The sequence below is a fragment of the Heterocephalus glaber genome, unplaced genomic scaffold (genome assembly GCF_053883595.1).
Source record: "Heterocephalus glaber isolate CG9 unplaced genomic scaffold, H.glaber_assembly_v1.0 deba00001673, whole genome shotgun sequence".
Taxonomy (NCBI): domain Eukaryota; kingdom Metazoa; phylum Chordata; class Mammalia; order Rodentia; family Bathyergidae; genus Heterocephalus; species Heterocephalus glaber.
In genome coordinates, this window is record NW_028258410.1 from 2,644,439 (window position 1) to 2,652,822 (window position 8,384).

Genomic DNA, 8,384 nt, shown 5'->3' on the forward strand with positions numbered 1-8,384 from the left:
TATCCTCTATGAGGAGCACAGCCCGAGCTCCCAGAGCCTTTGCTAAGACAGCACCATGTCACTGGTGGTGCAGGCACTGTGCCGCAATGCGGAGCGCACAGACATCTGCCTGCTCAAAGGTGGCTATGAGAGGTTTTCCTCCGAGTACCCAGAATTATGTTTTAAAACCAAGGCCCTGGCGGCCATCCCGCCTCCTATCCCCCCCAGTGCCACAGAGCCTTTGGACCTGGGCTACAGCTCCTGTGGGACTCCCCTGCAGGACCAGGGAGGTCCTGTCAAGATCCTCCCCTTCCTCTTCCTCGGCAGTGCTTATCATGCTGCCCGCAGAGACATGCTGGATGCCCTGGGGATCATGGCCATGTTGAATGTCTCCTCGGACTGCCCAAACCACTTTGAAGGACACTACCAGTACAAGTGCATCCCCGTGGAAGACAACTACAAGGCTGACATCAGCTCCTGGTTCATGGAAGCCATTGAGTACATCGATGCAGTGAAGGATTGCCATGGGTGGGTGCTGGTGCACTGCCAGGTGGGCATCTCTCTCTCGGCCACCATCTGCCTCGCCTACCTGATGATGAAGAAGCAGGTGAGGCTGGAGGAGGCCTTTGAGTTCCTTAAGCAGCGCTGGAGCATCATCTCTCCCAGCTTCAGCTTCATGGGGCAGCTGCTGCAGTTTGAGTCCCAGGTGCTGGCCACGTCCTGTGCCGCGGAGGCTGCCAGCCCTTCCAGCCCCCTTCAGGAATGGGGCAAAGCCACCCCCATACCTACCTCACAGTTCGTCTTCAGCTTCCCAGTGTCTGTGGTTGTGCACTCAGCCCCCAGCAGCCTGCTGTACCTGCACAGCCCCATCACCACCTCCCCCAGCTGTTAGAGCCAGTCACAGAGCCCCAGAATGCAGAGTTGGCCTCCAGCCAGGGCTGGGTGAGCCACAGGTGTGGGAAGCAGATAGGGACTGACCAGCTGGGGGTAGCTGACTAAGCCCTCTCCCCATCCATTTCTCCTTGGCCAACCAACCATGGGGCCAGCTAGAATGGCAATAAGGGCTTTGAACACACACTAAAAGCAAACAAACAAAACACTCCAACTTAGAGCAATAACAGCTGCGTTAGCAGCCAGGGAAGACCTTGGATTGGCTTATGTGTCAGTTTTACTTTTCAGGGAGAAATTTCTTACCTCATTTTTTTAAGCAGAAAGGCTTGAAGTTCTGAAACCCACAGACCCTGGCAAGCATACCCAACCAGTTTATTATGGGGGAGGGAGGAAGGGGAAGGGAGAAAAAGAAAATGAGTTTGCCAGAAGTGCGTGGTTCTGTCTGCTTGTCCTTCTGTTGTAGTCATGGGAATTTTGTTTTTTTAAAAGAAACCTAGAATACAGTTTTCATTGCTAATTATTCACCAACAGGTGAGTAATTATGCTTAATAATAACTAAAAATCTTTATTGTGAATTTCCTCAGAGTATGTAAGTACAAGGAGCCTAGTGACAGTGAATTTAGAATATACTTATGTTGATGTCAAATACCAGAGAACAAGAACATGAAGGGGTCTAAGGAGTGAGGGATAAATGGTGTTGTGTAGGTCTGTGGTAGTCTGCATGGTCACTGTCCATTTGGTGCCACTGAGCAGCAGGCAGGTTGGGGTGGGAGAGGAAAGGAAGGAGAGGACTACTTTTTAGTTATTTTTGTGGCTGGTTCCTGGACACATGGACCATAACCATAGAACTTTTTCTCTCCAATAATCCTTTTGATGGTTGGAGCATTTTTCTCATAGATCTTCCTAGGGTTCGTTTGTGGTCTGTGGTAAATGCCATATTAGATATAAGGTGCTCCTGGAAAATTGGGGTGCACTTCAGATTTTCCGATAGCAAAATCGGGGTGCACTTCAGATTTTCCGATAGCAAAATCATTTGTCAAGGCTATGGGGGAAACCAGATCACCAGCAATACCTGAAATGAATCCTTTTGTAAGTTGAAATACTATCTTTTACATTAATCAAAGTTTTTAATTAAAGAGGTTTATTTGAAATGAAGTATACCAACAAATTCTTGTGTTACTAAATACTAGTTTGGTGAATTTTTAAAAGGCTCTTCCTCTTTTGAATAAAGAGGAGAGTGGATGCCACATTTCAGGTCTCCTTGAAGTTTAGAAGGACAAGAGAGCCCTTTCACGGTGGGGAAGGGGAGACTCCAAGGCTAGTTGCTGGCTCCTGAGAAGTGCATCATGGGTACTTGGACACCATTTTGAATCCTTAGTTGGGCTAATGGGATTTTAAGGGGCCTTTCCAAATGAAGGAATGGAGGAATGGCTTTAGAGGGAAAAGGACATTTTTCTGGGGGGAGGGTTTGAGGCAGGGGCAGAAGCTATTTGTTACTTCATTTGCAGTACTGTGGAACAGTGTTGTTATGGATTAAAGGTCATCGCAAACTTGTCTAGAAATGAGAGCATTTTTTAAAGCCCCTTGAGAGTCTAGCTCTCAAGAATGGGTGAACATTCTTGCTCACCCATAAGTAACTTCAAGCCTCAATGTCAAAATTGTGTGGAAATGTTCTTTTTCATTGGGCATTGCAGAGACTTCTGGGTTCATTACATTTCTTTCTGTGAACCTGTGTCAACATCATTCTTCCTGCCTGCCTGAAACCCTTCCTTGGGGAGAGGCCAGAGTTCCCACTTCCTGTTTTTAGAAAAAACAGAGGTGTCCTGTTTCTCTGGGAGCTGCTTGGCTGAAGAGTTGATAAGGAAGCCAGAAGGGATTGAAGTTCCCAGATGGTGGACTCATTTAGAGATAAATACACTTGGACATTGCCACTTTTTCCTTTGTTCCTGGAAGTTACTTCATGTCTGGTGAAGAATGAGGCAAGTGAATTCTGCACTGAAAAAGGCATTGGTTCCAAGAACAGAGGGGCAGGGCAGAAGGGCTTCAGCAAGGAGGGGCAGGTGGCCCCCAGAATAGACTCACTTTTGATACAATGAGTGTACATTTGCCAAATCTGTCCTACTTTTTTAGACTGGATCCCAACTACATGGATAGTAGGAACTCAGGATTAGCTCTAGATGTCTTTCTCTGCTTCCCAAATGAAGTCTTCTATCACAGTGTTAAACAGCTATTTACAAAGTTGTTTTCTTTGTACTTGATGATAGCATGACTCTTAGAAATAAAATAGGCCATTGGCTTGATTGAAAAAAAAATAAGAATTTGGAAAAAACAGGCTGAGTAGAAAGAAAATTTAATACTGTTTAAAAGAATAACAAAAGAAATACATGATTTTACAGAGGTTAGTGAATACAGCTAAGCAAGATAGAAAAGAGAGGAAAAGATTATAGTTCAATAGAAATTACATAACAAAATTAATAACAATATCAAATTATATTTCTTATGTTACATAAGATGCTTTATTATTCAACTGAGCAAACTGCTTTAAAATAGAAATAAAATCTGCAACATGTTTTGTAATTATTACAATAATTATTTCAACATACCAGAAATATTATTTAAATTTATTAGTATTTACTCCTCTCAAAAAAACGCATTCACACAACATGAATTTTAAGAAAAGTCCAAAGGAACTTTAATCTGTGCCAAATAAAGTGCCATAAACATGGAAGTTTCACCTGGGAGCCTGGGGACATATGCCAAGAGGAGCCCGAAGCACCTAACAGGTGTTCTGAACCCCCTTCCCTAATGACTCCCCAGCCCCTCACCCAGTTTCCAAAATCTTTTCTTCTTTAAGGGGATTCTGAATAAGAGAAGGTCATGTGAATCAATGTAAAAGCGCTGGTGCTGAGCATGACATGATTCATGATAATGACATATTCTCCAGTATATTAAACACATTGAGATTTCAGTCCCAAAATAATATTAATAATTTAGGCTCACTCTATTAGGTAATCGAGTAGACCCTAACTTTGACTTGAACAAATCAATATCAATATCTATTGAAACTGACTTATAAACCAATCTCAGTATATTTGGCAGAGAGGAAAGCAGTTAATGATTCTTCAGACAAAGATAGGTTTGAGAATGAGTTCATCATGCCTGGGGTCAGGAGCTGAAAGTCTACATTCCTTTTTACATAGCCTTATGGAGCAGTCATAGTTATTATTTCCATCCTAATGCAGCCTGCTGTGATGGTAACATCATCTACAATACTTTTCCATGTTTGACTTCCATGCTTACGTTGAATTATAAATTTTACTTTCATTAAAAACCCTTAGAGAATGACTCAGAAGAGTTAACTCATTATAGAAGATGGAAATATAGAAAGGTAGAGAGCAATAGGTGAAGGATAGATTCAACCTAACACCACATGCTAGCAAATACACACCTTCATATCTCTTCAGCAGATACAACATACCTGCATAAATTATCTAGTCTGGAATTAGCCCAAATGAAGAACACCAGCACATTAGTGAAATAATGCAATTCACTCTACATACACATTCGAATAAAGTACACAGCTTTAAGCAATATAAATGTGACTAGGTTCTGTTTCTCCTTTCAACTTTAGAAAACTTGACAAGGGACCTTTGGATTTTTCTGTGATTGTTTGACCCAACAGCTATTCATTCTCTGGCTCTGTGAAGAAGGAGCCTCCTCACCTCCACAAGCTGAGCCTGTGACCCTGACAGGTGAGAGGGGCTCTTGGAAGAATATCTGCTTCACAAGATAAAAAGACATTTATATTGTCTTTCCTTTTATTAATGAATACATTTAAAATAATTTAATCACTCTTTAAATAGTCTCTTCCTTTAAAATTCTAGTATTTATCTGCAGATATAGAACATTAAAAAATAAATAAGAAGGATTCCCTGCTGTCATACTTGGAGCTAGTAATTAGAAAACCACAGTAATCATTCCTTGAAGAAATTTTACTTAAAACAATATTATCTCTTTATCATATCTATCAATGAACCATGAAGTAGAACAAGATGTAAGAAATAAAGCTATTTAAAATGAGATTTCTAATAACAAAATATTAACATTCTAAATCTCTGAAATATTTTAGGAAGAGCTATCAACTGTCATAAATTTGTAAGACAGTTTTTCCTCAAAAACTAAAACTTCAATCACACAGAATCAAAATATTCAGTGGAAAATAGAATTGCAGCAAAACGTCACTTTCCTCAGCCCCTAGAAGACTTGAATCTCTCTCCCTAGAAGGGTGACTGCTAATGAAGGCTGAGCTCTGCCTGCCTCCTAGGGCTGTTGGGAAAGATGAGTCTCTGGTCCATAAGGAAACACCTTGCAGGCAAAGCAAGTGATTTGGCAGAGCTTCTGTCTGCTCTCCGGAAAGAGCATAAAATTGAACTCAGGATGCCTGGTCAAAATGAATTTATTTAAGTGAAAACTAGACAACTTTCAACTGAGATTTTTAAACAATATTCCTTATTCCATTGCATCTTTTAAATATCTACCTTCAGATCAGATTGTGGGTAATCAAGCAACTGGTGCACAACTGTAGTAAAAACCATAAAGATGATATACAGTGGGATTAGCTACCTCATGATGTGGTCTGTGTTATATATTCAAACTTTTATTCCTAAAACAAAAAACTTTAAAAAATTTCCATGCTCATAAAAGTACAGAACTCACATCTGTGAAAGTTTGTAGGGATGATAGAAATGGTGGAATTGTGCCCATGCTCACAGAGAGGAAAAGAGAGGATGGCACAGAACTCAGTTTAATTTGACTATGGTGATGTGTGCATTAAGTTAGAATTAAAAGAACACACACAGGGCTTCCTCTGCCCTGTACTGACCACCAATATATGCTCCTTTCAATAAGGACATCATTCCATCACCATTTCCACTGTGATGATGTGCATTATTTCCTGCTGCTCCTGTCTTCCTGAAGCTCTGAGTCCACACACTAATATTTGAGCCCAAAGACTGAGAGACATTAGGACACTATTTCCAGATCTCATCTTTTATATTCAGCCAGATAATGAACATAGAAGTTTAGCACATGCAGCTAGGGCAGGAGAGTAATGTAGTGCCTGAAGGAATATATTTGTAGTTTCCCTTCAGGCATACTAAGATGTTGCTGATACCATGGTGTTATGTTTGTACCTAGATGTCCCCACAAACCCTCATTTGGTCATGGTGGGTATTTCAAAGGCAGTTGGGTTGTGGGGACATGGGAGAGTGCATGTCTCTTCCCAGCTCATCCACTCTCTTGCACTCTGCATCCAAGCCAATGTGGCATGAGCAGTTTTTGCTCTGCCAGGCATCCTGCCCAAGATCCAGCCAGAGATGGGCTGCAGCCAGGAGCCAACATGAACCATGTTCCTTCACCACAGTGTGAGTCAGGTATTGTCCCCAGCATGTGAAATTAATTGGCACACCTTACTCCTTTATGTTCAGGTTGATGTGAAGTGCAATGCTGCAGCAAATGGAAGTTCAAAAGCAAAACAATATGATCATCTAAAAGTAAATAAGCATTATCAGTTTAATTCTCCTGAACTACAGTGGGCATTCTCCATTCTTTATTGTACAGATCCCAGTGAAGAGAATAGTCTCTCCGTGATAAGAGTTATGTCATAGCTTTGTGACAGATGATGTCACATTGCACACTGCAAAGATGTAACCAAGTGTGAGTGACAGGTGGATGATTTAATAATAACAACATGTTTAAGGGCAGAGAAAAGTATGTTCGGGGGAAAAGAAAAATTAAGACTAAAACCGTAACATAAAATATCAGGCAGTGATGAAATAAGAAGGACTTGTGGGTTTTCTTATTTAGCCTTGTGACTAAGCCTTCTTAGAGTGGGTTAGAAAATAAACCAATGAGCTAGTCTCTTGAAACACTCCTCTGGTGTTTTCTGAAGACTTACATGATCTGGCTCTCCTGTTATTCCTATGAAGAAAAGAATTCTAAAGCAAAAGTGATCAACCTGTACCAGGTATCAGCTACAGCTAACTGCACATACACGAAGCTCTGAAAAGGCTTCTTTGAGCATGAGTCAAAAGGGGAAGGACAGCTGAAACCTGTAATACAACCTTGCTGAATTCAACCCTGCAGAAGGACAGGGAGCTCAATTTGGGACTTGTAGCCAGAAATCTCCCTGAATCTCATGGGCCTGTGACTGACTTACTGAGACTCATTGACTTATAACTGACAGTACCAAAAACAAAAATAAGAAGACATCTAAGCAAGTCACAAACTCAGACTGTCACCCCACAAAAGTCAATTTCTGGGGAAAACAAGGTGGAAAAGTCTGACAATCAACCACCTGGACACCCTGAACTGATAGCATAGGAAGTAACAAAACAGATGAATGAGGATCTAGAAAAATTCGAAGCAGAAATAACGTACCAGATAACTACAGAGATGGTGAGCAGAATGAAAGACATAATTAGAGGCTCAACAACAAAAACAGATAAAAAAAATAGGTGAGCTCAGAAACATGCTGGAAGCCATGAATGCCAAGCATACAAAAGAGATGGAAACCCTATCACCCAACAAAAAAAGAAATGGAATCCATGAAACAGATTCAAACAGATATTCAGGAGATTAAAAACTCCATTGAAAGCATTCAGAGCAGATTAAGGGAAGCTGAAAATAGAATATCAGATAGAGAAGACAGGATTGAGATTAAGGACCATGAAAACAGAGATTTCTTAAAAATAGTAAGGGACCATGACAAATCAATTCAGCAGCTGCTAAATGATGCAAGAAAAATATAAGACTGATAGGAGGCAATGAAAAAACAGGAGAAAATATAATTGACATTAAAAAAAGGTTCACAGATGTAATAGTAGAAAACTTCCCAGACAGAGGTGGAGACTTGGACATACAAATAAGTGAGGCATATAGAACTCCAACTAGCCATGATCAAAAAAATCTATGCCTAGACACATAATAATCAAGACCCCAGAAACCCAACAGAAGAATAAAATTCTACAGGCAGTTCGAGAAAAGAAACAAATCACCTATAAAGGAAAGCCCATCAGAATCACAGCAGATTTTTTCAACACAAACCCTCAAATCAAGGAGAGCCTGGAGTCAAGTATTTCAATCCCTAAAAGAAAATAACTTCCAACCTAGACTGTTGTATCCTGCAAACTAATCTTTCAAAAGCGATGGGGAAACTAGATACTTTCATGACAAAGAACACCTGAGAAATTTCATGAACACCAAACCAGCACTCCAAACAATCCTAAGCAATATCCTAGAAAAAGACAATGAAGATTATAACTCCATAAAGCCCAACAGAGGGAAGCCAATAGGCAAGGTAAGACACTAAAGGGAAAAAGAAAAAACAAAACAAAACAAGAAATAGAAGAGCCAAAGATAGTAAAACATCATGAAAAGGATGAGCCAATATCTATCAATTATAACTGTCAATGGTAATGGTCTGAATTCACCAATCAAAAGAAATAGACTGACAG

At 40.6% G+C, this 8,384-nt stretch overlaps 1 pseudogene; it reads left to right on the forward strand.

Moving 5' to 3' along the window:
- The first annotated feature begins 316 nt into the window (after nucleotides 1–316).
- LOC101710394 (dual specificity protein phosphatase 4 pseudogene) lies at nucleotides 317–871 on the forward strand (annotated as a pseudogene).
- The last annotated feature ends 7,513 nt before the right edge of the window (nucleotides 872–8,384 follow it).